This window comes from Hemiscyllium ocellatum, chromosome 44, assembly GCF_020745735.1.
Source record: "Hemiscyllium ocellatum isolate sHemOce1 chromosome 44, sHemOce1.pat.X.cur, whole genome shotgun sequence".
Classification (NCBI taxonomy): domain Eukaryota; kingdom Metazoa; phylum Chordata; class Chondrichthyes; order Orectolobiformes; family Hemiscylliidae; genus Hemiscyllium; species Hemiscyllium ocellatum.
The window spans coordinates 8,002,462-8,016,398 of NC_083444.1; the positions used below are offsets into that span (position 1 = coordinate 8,002,462).

General features: G+C 51.4%; 1 protein-coding gene and 1 non-coding gene across 2 annotated transcripts in view; both read left to right on the forward strand.

The window, feature by feature from the left end:
* Positions 1 to 13,937, forward strand: part of LOC132835355 (myelin-oligodendrocyte glycoprotein-like) — a 315,935-nt gene that overhangs the window by 263,104 nt on the left and 38,894 nt on the right. The gene's annotated exons all lie outside the window — the stretch shown is intronic.
* On the forward strand, positions 9,817 to 9,889 carry trnak-cuu (transfer RNA lysine (anticodon CUU)). The gene has a single exon. It is a non-coding gene; the product is annotated as a tRNA-Lys (tRNA).

Here is a 13,937-nt window from a genome sequence, read left to right on the forward strand (position 1 = left end):
TGAATTGCGGAACACACACACACAGATCAACAATGTGTCTGTGTGCGGAGACTGTGTGTGTGTGTGTGTGTGTGTGTGTGTGTGTGTGTGTGTGTGTGTGTGTGTGTGTGTGTGTGTGTGTGTGTGTGTGTGTGTGTGTGTGTGTGTGTGTGAGAGAGAGGGAAACAGACAGGAAAGGAGGAGAGACAGACTGACGGGAATGGGGAGAGAGGAGGGGAGGGAAGTGGGTAGGGAGAGTGGGAGAGAGGGGAAGGGGAGGGGAAAGGGGATGAGGATTTGGGTGTGAGGGAGAATGGGGAGTGGGAAGGGGAGGGGAGAGGTTAGTGGGTGGAGGGGAGTCGAGGGACGGGTAGGGGGATGGGGAAAGGGGATGGGAATTCGTGGGTGGGAAGAGGGCAGGGGAGAGAGGGGAGGGGAAAGGGGAGAGGGTTGTGGCTGCAAGGGGGAGCTGAGCTGGGGTATGTGCAGAGGAGAGGGGGTGGGAAGAGAATGGGGTGGGGGTGAGAGGAGAAAGGGAGCGGAGGGGGTGGGAGAGGGGTAGGAATGGAGAGGGTTAGTGTTGGGGGGAGGTGTCGGAGGGGTGAGGGGAGTCGACAGGAGGGGAGGAGAGGGGGAGAGGACAGGGAGAGGAAAGAGGGAGGGGGGAGTTGGAGGGGAGGCGGACGGGGTAGATGGGGACGGAAGGGGGTGAGCAGGGGAGGAAAGGGGTGAGAGGAGGATTGAAGAAGTGGGTGGGGGAGATGGGGAGAGGAGAGGGTGAAAGGGGATGGGAAGCAGAAGATGGGAAGAGGCGGAGGGAAGAGTGGGAAGGGGGAAGAGAGGAGACAGAGGGTGAGGGAGGAATAAGGAACAAAGAAAATTTTCAGCCCAGCAACAGGTCCTTCGGCCCTCCAAGTCAGTGCCGATCGAAATCCAGTGTCGAAACCTATCGTGCAATTCTTAAGGATCTGTATCCCTCTGCTCCTCACCTACTCATGCATCTATCCAGATGCACTTAAATGAATCCACCGTGCCTGTCTCTACTATCTCTGCTGGCAACACGTTCCAGGCACCTACCACCCTCTGTGTAAAGTACTTGCCATATGTTTCCCCCTTAAACCTTTTACCTTTCACCTTTCACCTTGAACGTGTGAACTCTCATTATTGAATCCCTCACTCGGGGAAAAAGCTTGTCTCTATCCACGCTGTCTATACCCTTCATGATTTTGTAAACCTCAATCAGGTCCCCCCTTAATCTCCTGTTTTCTAATGAAAACAAACCTAACCTACTCAAAGTCTCTTCATAGCTCGAACCTTCCATCCCAGGCAACATCCTCGCAAATCTTCTCTGCACCCTCTCCAAAGGGGAAGCGGCGAAGAGGGTGAGGGGGGAAAAGGGGAAGAGGGTGAGGAGGTAAAGGGTGAGGGAGAAGAGGCTGAGAGGTAAGAGGAAGAGGGTAAGGGGAAGCGGGGAAGACGGTGAGGGTGAAGGGGAAGAAGGTGAGGGGAAGAGGGTGAGGAGGAAGGGGAAGACAGTGATGGGGAAGGGGGAAGAAGTTGAGGGAGGAAGGGGAAGAGGGTAAGGGGCAAGAGAGTAAGGAGGAAGGGAAAGAGGGTGAGGGGTAGAGGGTGTGAGGGAAGGGGAAGAGTGTGAGGAGGAAGGAGGGAAGACGGTGAGGGGGAATGGGGAAAAGGTGGTAGAATAAGGTGAGGGGCAAGGGGGAAGAGAGTGAGGGGGAAGTGGGGAAGAGGGATCGGAAGGGGACAAGAGGGGTGAGGGGAGGGAAGAGGAGAGAAGGGGGATGGAGGGCTATGGGAGGAGCTGAAAGGGGAGGCAGAATGGGAAAGGGGAAGGGGAGAAGAGTGGAGGAGAGGAGTGTGTGAGCGATGGGGAAGAGGGGAGGAGGGAGGGGTTGATAGAAGGGAAGCGTAGGTGGGAAGGGGAGTGCTAGTGAAGAGGCAGAAGAGGAGAGAGGGAAGGGGAGGGAATAGTGTGGATGGGAAGGGAAGATGAGGGAAGAGGGTGGAAGGGGCATGGAAGGGGAGGGAAGGAAGTTGGCAGGGGAAGGGGAGGGGAGGGGATATGAGGTTATGGGGAAGGGGTGGGGGAGGGAGATGGGGAAGGGGAAGGGTGGGGAAGAGAAGTGGGGAAGGTGAAGAGTGGAAAAGGGAGGGGAAGGGAGATGGCAGGTTGGAGGGGGCAGGGGAAGTGGAGGTGGAAAGGGGTGGGATGTGGAAAGTGGAGGGAAGGAGGAAATGGGAGGGAAGAGGGTGAAGGGGGAGCGAAGAAGGTGAAGGGGGAGTGATGAGGTGGAGGGTTGAGGGGAGAGCAGAGGGAAGGGGAGTGGTTATGGGAGGGGGTTGGGGTGGAGGGAGTGGTGGGGAAGAGATGGGTATGGAGGGGAGTGGGTACAAAGGGGGAGAGGAGTGGGAAGGGGAGAGGGAAGAGGAAAGGGGAGATGCAGGGTGAGACAGAGGTGAGGGAGGAGGGAGGGGTTAGGGACAAGGTACAGAGAGGGAGGAGGGGGTGAGAGTAACTGAAGGAGAGAGAGAGAGAGAGAGAGAGAGATGAGAAAGGGGTGATTGCTTACATTGACAGGAGGTCATGTGAGTTAAGTGAAATGCCTGGCTCATGCCCAGGGCAGCCATTTTAATAACCTTTTATGACCCAGTTGCGATGACAATCAGATTAAAATAAGCCTTGTCAGCACAGAATTTCATTACAGAAACGCTCTAAAATGATAAAAGGTTTGGGGCAATTCTGGATGTTTCAGGACATATTCATTGCAAACTTCCAGCCTGATTAAGGAAACCTCTTCAGCATTTTAGGGACAGGGTAACACCGTCTGGGCTCGCTAGGCGATGCCCCCATCCCGTGAACCATCACCAACATCATCCATCCCCTTGTAAGGTCAGGATGGAACATCCACAGCTGCCCTCCAGGAGTCAACTCTCTGTGAACGCAGTGATCCGACACTCTGCGGCCCCTGTCTGGGAGCCTGGATACAAATCCCAAGCCTAGTATTCATTTTTCTCTGAATAAAAAAATGATCTCAGTCTGTTACAGCCTGTAAACCTGCCCAAACACAGCCCTCTCTTGTGAAGGCATAGCAACAAACACACCGCACTAACAAACCATAAGTAGCTGTTGCAGCTCAACCTGCTGATTCCATTTGCAAAATGTCTTTCTGTCATTTGATGACACAGCACAAACCTCATGGGTATGGCGGAGAAATGCACCAGTCAAAGCAGCTAGGAGGAAGTGAAACATTCTATCTATCTGCCTGTGATGACTCAGAAAAGGAAAGTATGTGTCTATCACAACTGAAGTCAGGAAGAGGGACACAGCTCCTCCCCTGAGATTAGATCTGTTCACATTAAGTGAGGGGTGTCCCAGACAGGAAGAGACATGTGAAACCAACCTGACAAAGTGCAATGGTTATCCCGTTCGCCTCACACACAAAAGGTCCCCAGTTTGATCCTTGGTGGGAGCATTTTGCTGCATTTTTATGTCTTTCTCCTCCCTCAGGGATCTAGCTCAAACTCTCACACCTCACTCTGTTTTGTCCTGACTGTTCCATCCAGAACTGGGATAGGGCAAGGTGTCAAAGGAGAGAAGCGCTGGGGATGACCCCTCACGGGAAGCTGAGGATTGATTCCTGAGAGCAGGAGATGTGGGGATAGGGTCAGTGAGAGGTCAGGGGAGATTGCAGAGTGGGTCAGAGAGTTGTTGGAAAGAAGGTGCGTGTTTTCAAAATGCATCAGTCACCCAACATGGGCCATGGAGCCACACCCCTGAGATCCAGGCTCCCTCACATTGTCACCAACTGAGCCAGCCAGAGATAATGCTGGGTGCTACCTCGTCAGTTGTTGTAGTGAGCTAGTTCCCTGTGATTTCCTCAGCGATCATTTCTGGGTTTCTTAAATAAAATTTCGCTGACATTGGAAATCTCCAGCTCAGGTCAAGGGTGCTGCCAATGTTGTCATAAAATCAACTCATTGGTCCCGACCCTCCTCCAATGAGGCGGTTGCACATCCCAATAGGAGAAGGGCTCCTTGTAGTCATAGGGGAGTCCTTTCCGCCTGTTTAGTCCATGCTGGCAGAGTGGGGAGGAGAAGAGGGTTTCTTACTGAGGGGGTTGAATACATTGGAATGGACAGCAGCATGTGGTAAGGTCCTAGGGAGTGTTGCTGAACAAAGAGACCTTGGAGTGCAGGTTCATAGCTCATTGAAAGTGGAGTCGCAGGTAGATAGGATAGTGAAGAAGGCTTTTGGTACCTTTCCTTTATTGGCCAGTGTAATGAGTACAGGAGTTGGGAGGTCATGTTGCAGCTGTACAGGACATTGGTTAGGTCACGTTTTGAATATTGCATGCAATTCTGGTCTCCTTCCTTTCGGAATGATGTTGTGAAACTTGAAAGGGTTCAGAAAAGATTTACACGGATGTTGCCAGGGTTGGAGGATTTGAGCGATAGGGAGAGGCTGAACAGGCTGGGGCTGTTTTCCCTGGAGCGTCGGCGGCTGAGGGGTGACCTTACAGAGGTTTATAAAATCATGAAGACCATGGATAGTATAGATAGACAAAGTTTCTTCCACGGGTGGGGGAATCCAGAACTAGAGGGCATAGATTTAGGGTGAGAGGGGAAAGATATAAAAGAGACCTGAAGGGCAACTTTTTCACGCTGAGGGTGGTACGTGTATGGAATGAGCTGCCAGAAGACGTGGTGGAGACTAGTACAATTGCAACATTTAAAAGGCATGTGGACAGTTATTAATAGAGAGGGTATGGATGGATATGGGCAGGGTGATGGCAGGTGGGACTAGGTTGTTTTGGAATATCTGTATGGCATGGCCGAGTTGGACCGAAGGGTCTGTTTCCGTGCTGTACATCTCTATGACTCTATGAGCCAGTGGGAGGTTTGGAAAGGCAGTGCTGAGTCTCTGAGAAACCCCTTTAATTTGTGGAAATGTGACTGTGTCTGTGTGTGTGAGAGACTGTGTGCGAGTGCGTGTGTATGTATGTCTGTGTGTGCGTGCGTGAGTGTGTGACTATGTGTGCGTGTGACTGAGTGTTTGTGTGCATGTGTGTCTGTGTGGGAATGTGTGGGAATGTGTGGACCCCAGTAGTTTGAGTGCGGATGGGCTCCCTAGTGGCCTGGATGGGAAAGGCATTTTGCTCAAGTCGCCAGGATCCCTGCTGCACGATTTGATTGGCGGGACGGGGTCGTTCTGTTCAGAGGGGGAATAAAGCATAATTGTTTGAGTATATTTGTACTGGAGGGGGTCTGACAAAGTAATAGGCTGAAATGTGAGTGAGAGAGTTTGCTAGAAGTCTGTGTGAACAGAGAGGTGTGTACAGACACTGACTGGACTGAGCCTTCATGTGAACATTAAGAACGGAATCGGGGGTTAGTATGTGTCAGGCTGGCCGAACGATCTCAGGTGCTGATTTAAGTTGCAGCTTGCCTTTGAACTGGCGGTTTGAGTCTCACTCCTGGTTGTGTGGGTTTAATTTAAAAAAAAACTCATAAACGAACTGGAGTGTGACCTTGTGATAAAATTGACATCCACCCCCAACCCCAAGGCACCTGCTGCTGGGAAGTCAGACTCTGTACCCCTTCCCCCAGGCGGGTTTACAGAGCCGCAGGTTACTGTTTGTGTCTGTGAGTGAGGGCAGCTTCTGTGTGTACGCTTCTGACCCTCCCCCAGTGTCGATGGGAAAGGCAGCAGCACTGGGTAATGGAGCTCTCAGGGAAGCGAGCGGCTGCAGAGAGAGAGAGAGTCTGTGTGTCGCTGCACTCCATCAGACTGCAGGGAGAAATAAGGAGAAAGTGAGGACTGCAGATGCTGGAGGTCAGAGTGGAAGTGTGTGGTGCTGGAAAAGCACAGCAGGTCAGGCAGCATCCGAGGGGCAGGAGAGTCGACGTTTCGGGCAGAAGCCCTTCACCAGGAACCCGAGAGTATTGAGCCTCCTGATTGACTCAGAGCAGTGAAAGATCAGGGCGCGTCCAAATGGGAGAGAGCTGTTGTTCGGGAATGCATGCGTGTTTTAAAACGGAGCACATCACCCAAAGTGGGAGAAGAATCCACAATCCTGAGATTGAGAGCCGCATGCTCTACCGACAGAGCTAGCCGGGCACTTCGCACTCTCGCGTACGCTACTGCTGTGGGTTTGGGGGGGGGGAGGGGGTGGATTGGAAATTACCTCCTTCCCATATACTCAATGCAAACACACAGATCCATAGAGAGAAAGAGAGATGCAGAGAGAGAGAGAGAGAGTCTGAACCTACCTTGCTCTGTGTTCCCAGCAAGCCACTCAGTTCAAGGAGCATTTAGGGACAGGGGTTGTGGGGTCGGGGGGAGGGCATCTCGCTGAGGGATTGGCTAAATGGGAAAGGACTGCAACTTGAGCCAATGGGAGATGTGTAAAAGCAGTGCTGAGCGAGAAACCTCCTTAATAAGAGTCTCTCAATGTCTCTGAATCTATCTCTCCTCTCTCTGTATCTATGCAATCTCAGCCCCGGGGATACCTGCTGTTTCTGTGCACGGAGTTGTGCAAACTCAGACGCAAAGACTCTCTTTCTTTCTCTCTATTTCTGTCTCTGTATCCACCCACCCCCCACCCCCTCTCTCTCGCTGTCTGTATCTCTCTCTTTCTCGCTGTCTTTCTCTCTGCCTCTGTGTGTGTGTGTGTGTGAGAGAGAGAGAGAGAGCTTGACCGCTGTGACGGGATGAATGCTGTAGTTTGTGCGTGTTCGCAGTGTGTGTGGGAGGGAAGTGATAGCAGGTTCCCCCCAACAGAAGGAGGAGAAGACTGGATGAGTTTTGTCAAATCCAAGCTGTGGACTGGAGGTTATGCTGGTTTTAATTTCCGATTCATCGCAGCAGCACCACCACTTTTACATTTAAAACAGAAAACATCACTAAATTGGACCAAGGCGAATTTGGATGGAATTAAGACCATAAGACATCGGAGTGGAAGTAAGGCCATTCGGCCTATCGAGTCCACTCCGCCATTCAATCATGGTGCTTGCAGGAGGAGTTTGTTTGCAGGCAAAGGGACCTCTAGCAAGTGGGAGGCCTTTCAAAGTGAGATAGCTAGAGTTTAAGGTCTATATGTTCCTGCGAGGGTGAAAGGGCAAGGTTGGATGACAAGAGATATTGAGGCATTGGCCAGAGGAAAAAAAGGATGCGTGGCTCAGGTACATACAGCTGGGATCATGGGAATCTCTGGAGGTACACAGGGGGTACAGGAGTTTACTGAAGAAGGAAATCAGGAGGGCGAAAAGGGGGCACGAGATAGCCTTGGACGAGAAGGTTAAGGTGATTCCAAAGTGGTACGTTCAGTATCTCAAAGGAAAAAGAATAACTAGAGAGAGAATAGAGTCCGAGCTGAAAATGTGTTGCTGGAAAAGCACAGCAGGTCAGGCAGCATCCAAGGAACAGGAAATTCCTGATGAAGGGCTTATGCCCTGTTCCTTGGATGCTGCCTGACCTGCTGTGCTTTTCCAGCAACACATTTTCAGCTCTGATCTCCAGCATCTGCAGACCTCACTTTCTCAGAGAATAGGGTCCCTCAATCACACAGTACCATAACTTGGCATTGTGTGATCAGATGTCGTGGTGGGGTTCCTGGCGACTTGAACAAAGTGGCAAAAGTGAGGACTGCAGATGCTGGAAACCAGAGTTTAGATCAGAGTGGTGCTGGAAAAGCACAGCATCCGAGGAGCAGGAAAATTGACGTTTCGGGCAAAAACTCACCGACTCACGTCTTGAACAAAGTGCTTTTCCCATCCAGGACACTCTGGGGGTCCCCTGCTCACTCACACTGTCCTGGGCCACACACACACACACACACACACACACACACACACAGTCTCACACACACACTCACAATCACACACACAGTTTCTCTCTCTCTCTGTCTCTCTCTCACACACACACACACAGTCTCTCGCACACACACACTCACAATCACACATTCACACACAGAGTCTCTCTCTCACTCTCACACACACACACACACACGCACACACGAGGTTTATCACTATCTCAGCGCTGCCTTTACACACCTCCCACTGGTTCATGCTGCTGTTCATTCCCATTTATCCAACGCTTCAGCGAGAACCCCTCCCGACCTTCCCAACTCCTCCAGCAGGGACTAATGAGTACAAGAGTGAGCTCCTCTCCCATAGGGAGAGACAACATCTCATTTGGAGGAGGGTCGGGTTTGATGAGAGGATGGGAAAGATACTTTATTCAAAACTCCAGGAGCCCTGCAGCGAGATTTGATTACACAATGCCAGGCGATGGTGCTGAGTGATTGAGGTCTTTGTGGGAACATATTCTCTCTCGAGTTATTTTTTTTTCATTGAATATCTTTAATCTTTGGAATCAACTTAATCTTCTCAGCCAAGGCTACCTTGTGCCCACTTTTCGCCTCTCGTGATTTCCTTCTTCAGTAAACCTCTGTATTCCCTGTATACCTCAGTGATTCCCATGATCCCAGCTGCCTGTACTTGAGCCACCAACTCCGCACCGCCCTCATTCCCTCCTCTAACTGTCCATCTCCTCCTTCCAACCCTATCCGCTCCACCCACCTGACCGACCTATCACCATTACCCCCACCTCCATCTACCTATATCACTCTCAGCTACCATCCCCCCGCCCACCTCCCCGGTCCCCACCCATTTAACTCACCACCCCCTCTGCTCACAGCCTCATTCCTAATGAAGGGCTTTTGCCCAAAATGTTGATTCTCCTGCTCCTGAGGCTGCTGGACCTGCTGTGCTTTTCCAGCACCACATTCAGGACTCTGACCTCCAGCATCTGCAGTGATCATTCTCTCCGACAATGGGAGAGAGAGCCTGGATCTCAGGGATGTGGCTCCATGAACCATGTTGGGTGACTGACCTCTTTTGCTACACCCCCCTTCTCTCCAACAGCTCTCTGAACCACTCTGCAACCTCCCCTGACCTCTCACTGACCCTGTCCCCAGGAATCAATTCTCAGCTTCGGATGGGGGAAATGTGTGAGTTTGGGCCTGTTTCTCGAAAGGAAGATGAAGTTGTGCAGCGGAACGTTCCCACTCAGGATCGAACTGGGAACTTTCCGCGTGTGAAGTAAATGTGACAACCACCGCACTATGGAAACGCAACAGAGCTGCGTCTTTTGGACATGTCCCTTCCTGACTGGGGTGGAGGGGGAGAAGGGTGCCCTGCGATTCACGGGGAATTTATCCAATTTCAGCCCCGGGCTACCTGCTGCTTCCGTGTAGAGTTATGCAAACTCAGATACTAAGAGTCTGTGTGTGTATGTGTGTGTGTGTGTGTGTCTGTGTGTGTGTCTGTCTGTCTGTGTGTCTCTGCGTGTGTGCGTCTGTGTGTGTGTGTGAGTGTGTGTCTCTCTGTGTGTGTGTATGTGTGTGTGTCTGTGTGTGCGTCTGTGTGTGTGTGTCTGTGTGTGTGTCTCTGTGTGTGTGTGTCTGTGTATGTGTGTGTCTGTGTATGTGTGAGTGTGTGTCTGTGCGTGTGTCTGTGCGTGTGTCTGTGTCTGCGTCTATGTGTCTGTGTGTGTGCCTACGTGTGAATGTGAGCTTGGCCGGTGTGACGGTCTGAATGCTGCAGGTTGTGAGTGTTTGGAGTGAGTGTGTGGGAGGGAGATTATTGCAGGTTCCCCCAACAGCAGCAACAGCAGGAGGAGGAGGAGCCTGGATGAGTTTTGTCCGATCCAAGCTGTGGAGGGTAAATGATGTTAGTTTTAATTTCCGATTCATAACAGCGGCAGTAGCATCACTTTTACATTTAAAAGAGAGAACATCAACAAGTGTGCATGCAGCCCGGCTAGCTCAGTCGGTAGAGCATGAGACTCTTAATCTCAGGGTCGTGGGTTCGAGCCTCACGTTGGGCGATGTGCTTATTTTCAAATACACCTAGACACACGCCCACCCTTTGACAAACACCCACTCTTGTGTCTGTCTCTTCCCTCACGGAGAGGCGCGTTTCTCTCTGCAGCCTGATGGAGTGCTGTAACACATATTTCTCTCTCTCTTCTGCAGCGGCTCGTTTTACAGAGAGCTCCATTAACGAGACCCTTTTAATCATCGACCCTGGGGGTGGGCCGTGCACAGAGGCTGCATTCAAGTCACACTCACTCAGACACAAACATTAAAGTGTGGTTTTTGTAATCGCCCGTGAAGCAGCGGGAGCTCAAATCCTGGCCGGGGAGGAGAGTGTGAATTTGATGACACTCCAGTCATTGGTGAACGCAGCGCCTTAGACCGCTCGGCCATCCTGACGCACTCAGCCCGCGACGTCCTCTCGGGAAGACACATCTCTCTGTAACTCGTCCACCCTGACACATACAAGCCACTGGCTCCACAAAGCTCACCAGAAGCCGGTGGAATCGGTTCACACACATCTGTCCACATGCACCTCTCTAGCTCTCTGTCACATGTACCCACCTTATCAGCCTGCTCCTGCCCCACTGAACTCATTTCCTCCAAGACAGACACAGATAGAAGAAAGTGAGGTCCCATATTCCCAATTCCTTCGTCTCTGCCGCATCTGCTCCCAGGAGGACCAGTTCCAATACCGTACAGCCCAGATGGCCTCCTTCTTCAAGGACCGCAGATTCCCCCCAGACTGATCGACGATGCCCTCCATCGCCCCTCCCCCAAGTTCCTCCTCCCTATCTTAGCCTGCTGGACACACTTTCCTCATTCCTGATGAAGGGCTTATGCCCGAAGCGTCGAATTTCCTGTTCCTTGGATGCTGCCTGACCTGCTGCGCTTTTCCAGCAACACATTTTCAGCACAGACACAGATAGATCGTGGTCAAGAAGATCAAGAGTTCCCGGGGAGACGTGGGTGAGAACCTTATCAGTTTCACACAGAGATTGCACACAGCCTTATGCGCAATTTAGCACGGTCCAATTCATCTCAACTGGCACATCTTTGAACTGTGGGAGGAAACCGGAGCACACGCACGCAGACAATGAGAAAACTCTACACAGACAGTCGCCCAAGGCTGGAATCGAACCTGGGACGCTGGTGCTGTGAGGTAGCAGTGCTAACCACCGCGCATCATTGTTTGAGTAGACTTGTACCGAAGGCGGGCTGACAAAGCAACAGATTGTAATGTGGGTGCGTGAGAGAGTGTGATAGAAGTCTATGTGAACAGAGAGGTGTGTGCAGACACTGACTGGATTGAGCCTTCGTGTGAACATTGAGAACGGAATGAGGGGCTAGTATGCGTCAGGCTGGCCGAGCGGTCTCCGGTGCTGATTTAAGTTACAGCTTGTCTTTGAACTGGTGGTTTGAGTCTCACGCCTGATTGCGCGGGTTTAATTATTTTCAACTCATTAACGAACTGGAGTGTGAACAAATGATAAAATTGACACCCACCCCCAGGGCACCTGCCGCTGGGAAGTCAGACTCGCTTCCCCTGCCCCAGGCGGGTTTACTGAGCCGCAGGTTACTGTTTGAGTCTGTGAGTGTGTGTGGCTTATGTGCACGGCACACACCCTCCCCCAGTGTCGATGATAAAGGCAGCAGCACTGGGTAATGGTACTCTCGGTAAAGCGAGCAAGAGTCTGGGTGTCACCCCACTGCATCAGATTGCAGAGAAATGAGCCTCTACTTGAACTCAGATCAGTGACAGAGTGGAAGTGCTTGTTGGTAAGTGTGGGGTGAGGGTACGTGTTTTTAAGAAAGGAGCCCATCTCACAACGTGGGGCTCGAACCCTGAGATGAAGAGTTTTATGCTATACCGACCGAGCTGGCCGGGTCTTCCGCAGTTGGTTGGAACTGACTTATCTCTGGTTGTGGAGAAAGTGAGGTCTGCAGATGCTGGAGATCAGAGCTGAAAATGTGTTGCTGGAAAAGCGCAGCAGGTCAGGCAGCATCCAAGGAGCAGGAGAATCGACGTTTCGGGGCATCGGGTTGTGGTCAATTCACTTCTTCTATTTCCCTCATGTCATTGTCTGTTTTAACTGTAAAAGTGGTGGTGGGGCTGCTGCTGCTATGAATCGGAAATTAAACTCAGTATAACTTACAATCCTCAGCTTGGGTCTCCCTCTCTGTCTCTGAACCTGTATTTCCCTCTCTCTCCCCCTACTCACTCTCTGTGTCTGGTTTCTCACTGTGTATCTTCCCTTATTCTGTGTCTGTGTGTGTGTGTGAGAGAGAGAGAGAGAGCTTGGCCTGTGTGGCAATGCCGAGAGACAGTGTGAAAGCTGCAGGGTGCGAGAAAGACCTGAAGATATTGGAGCAGAAATTAGGCCATTCGATTCTTCTCTGCCATTCAATCATGGCTGATAAGTTTCTCAATGTCTTTCTCCCCAGGAACCCTTGGCAATAAGGAACCTACCTATCTAAGTCTGTCTCAAATCCTGGGGAAGGGATAGTATCAACGTGATGACAAGGTCACACTCCAGTGTAGTTGAAGCCAAGTCGTTATTGTCAGTGGTAGGACTTGCACCCATGCCTCCAACGGAGATGGCGACCTGAACGCAGCACCTTAGACCGCTCGGCCATCCTGACCCACACTTTAGCATTTGCCCATACCGGAAGTCTCAGTCAAGGCAGTAGCAGTCCACACACCTATCTCTGAAATTCAGCCACTCAGACACATCCAAGCCACTGGCTCCACAAAGCTCACAGGAAGCCTCAGACCAGGTGGAATCGGTTCATACACATCTATCCACACACACCTATCTAAGTCTCTGTCACATATATCCACCCTATCAGCCTGTTCCTGCCCTAGTGAACTCATTTCCTCCGATTTAAGACAGACATACTTAGATCGTTTCCTCATTGTCAAGATGGATCAAGGGTTCCCGGGGAGAAAGGGGTTGAGAAACGTATCAGCCATAATTGAATGGCAGAGCAAACTCGATGGGCCGAAGGGCCCAATTTGTGCTCCAACGTCTTAAGGCCTTTCTCACAACCTGCAACTTTCACACTGTCTCTCAGCATTCCCACACCGGACCAGCTCACACACAGACACAGAGAGACAGAGAGAAGAGGGGGGAGAGAGAGAGGGGGATACACAGTGAGAAATACAGACACAAAGAGTGAGTGGGGACAGACAGAGAGAGAGGTACAGCAAAAGAGATACAGGCAGAGAGAGGGAGATGCAGAGACAGAGAGGGAGACAGCGAGAGAGACAGACAGAGGAAGAGAAAATTACAGAGAGAGAGAGACGGGGGTGTGATGCAGATACAGAGACAGAGAGGGAGATCCAGAGAGACAGACAGACAGGCACAGAGAGACTCTTAGTGTTAGTGTCTGCATAGCTCTGTGCACAGAAACAGCCAATGTCCAGGGGCTGCCATTGTATCTAATCACATTGAATCCCAGGACTGAACATGTCTGTTCTGTAGTGTGGTGGCTATCATATTTGGCTCACATGCAAATGGTTCCACAGTTTTTTTCCTTGCACGCCTTGCTTTCTGCCTTGCTCTTGCCTCAGGCCCAAACTCACTCTTCTTTTCCCTTACTGTCCTACCACCCAGTCACTCAGTGCAGAACTGGGCCTGCACAAGGAGTCAAAGGAGTGATATCAAGTCATAATCCCACAGGTACCACAGTTATTCCATCTAGCCTGCAGACTATCGGGTAATTGAGCATGGCCAATCCACCTGAATCACCCAACGACTGGAGGAAGAACGCCTCATCTTCCGCATTGGGACCCCCCAATCACACGGGGATGTGGATTTCACCAGTTTCCTCATTTCCCCTCCCCCCACCTTCTAACTCAGCACTGCCCCCTTGACCTGTCCTGCCTGTCCATCTTCCTTCCCATCTATCCACTCCACCGTCCTCTCTGACCTATCACCATTACCCCCAACTCAATCTACATATTGCACTTTCAGTTACCTTCCCCCCAACCCCACACCCCCTCCCATTTTTCTCTCCACCCCATTGGCTCACTATCCTCATTTCTGATGAAGGGCT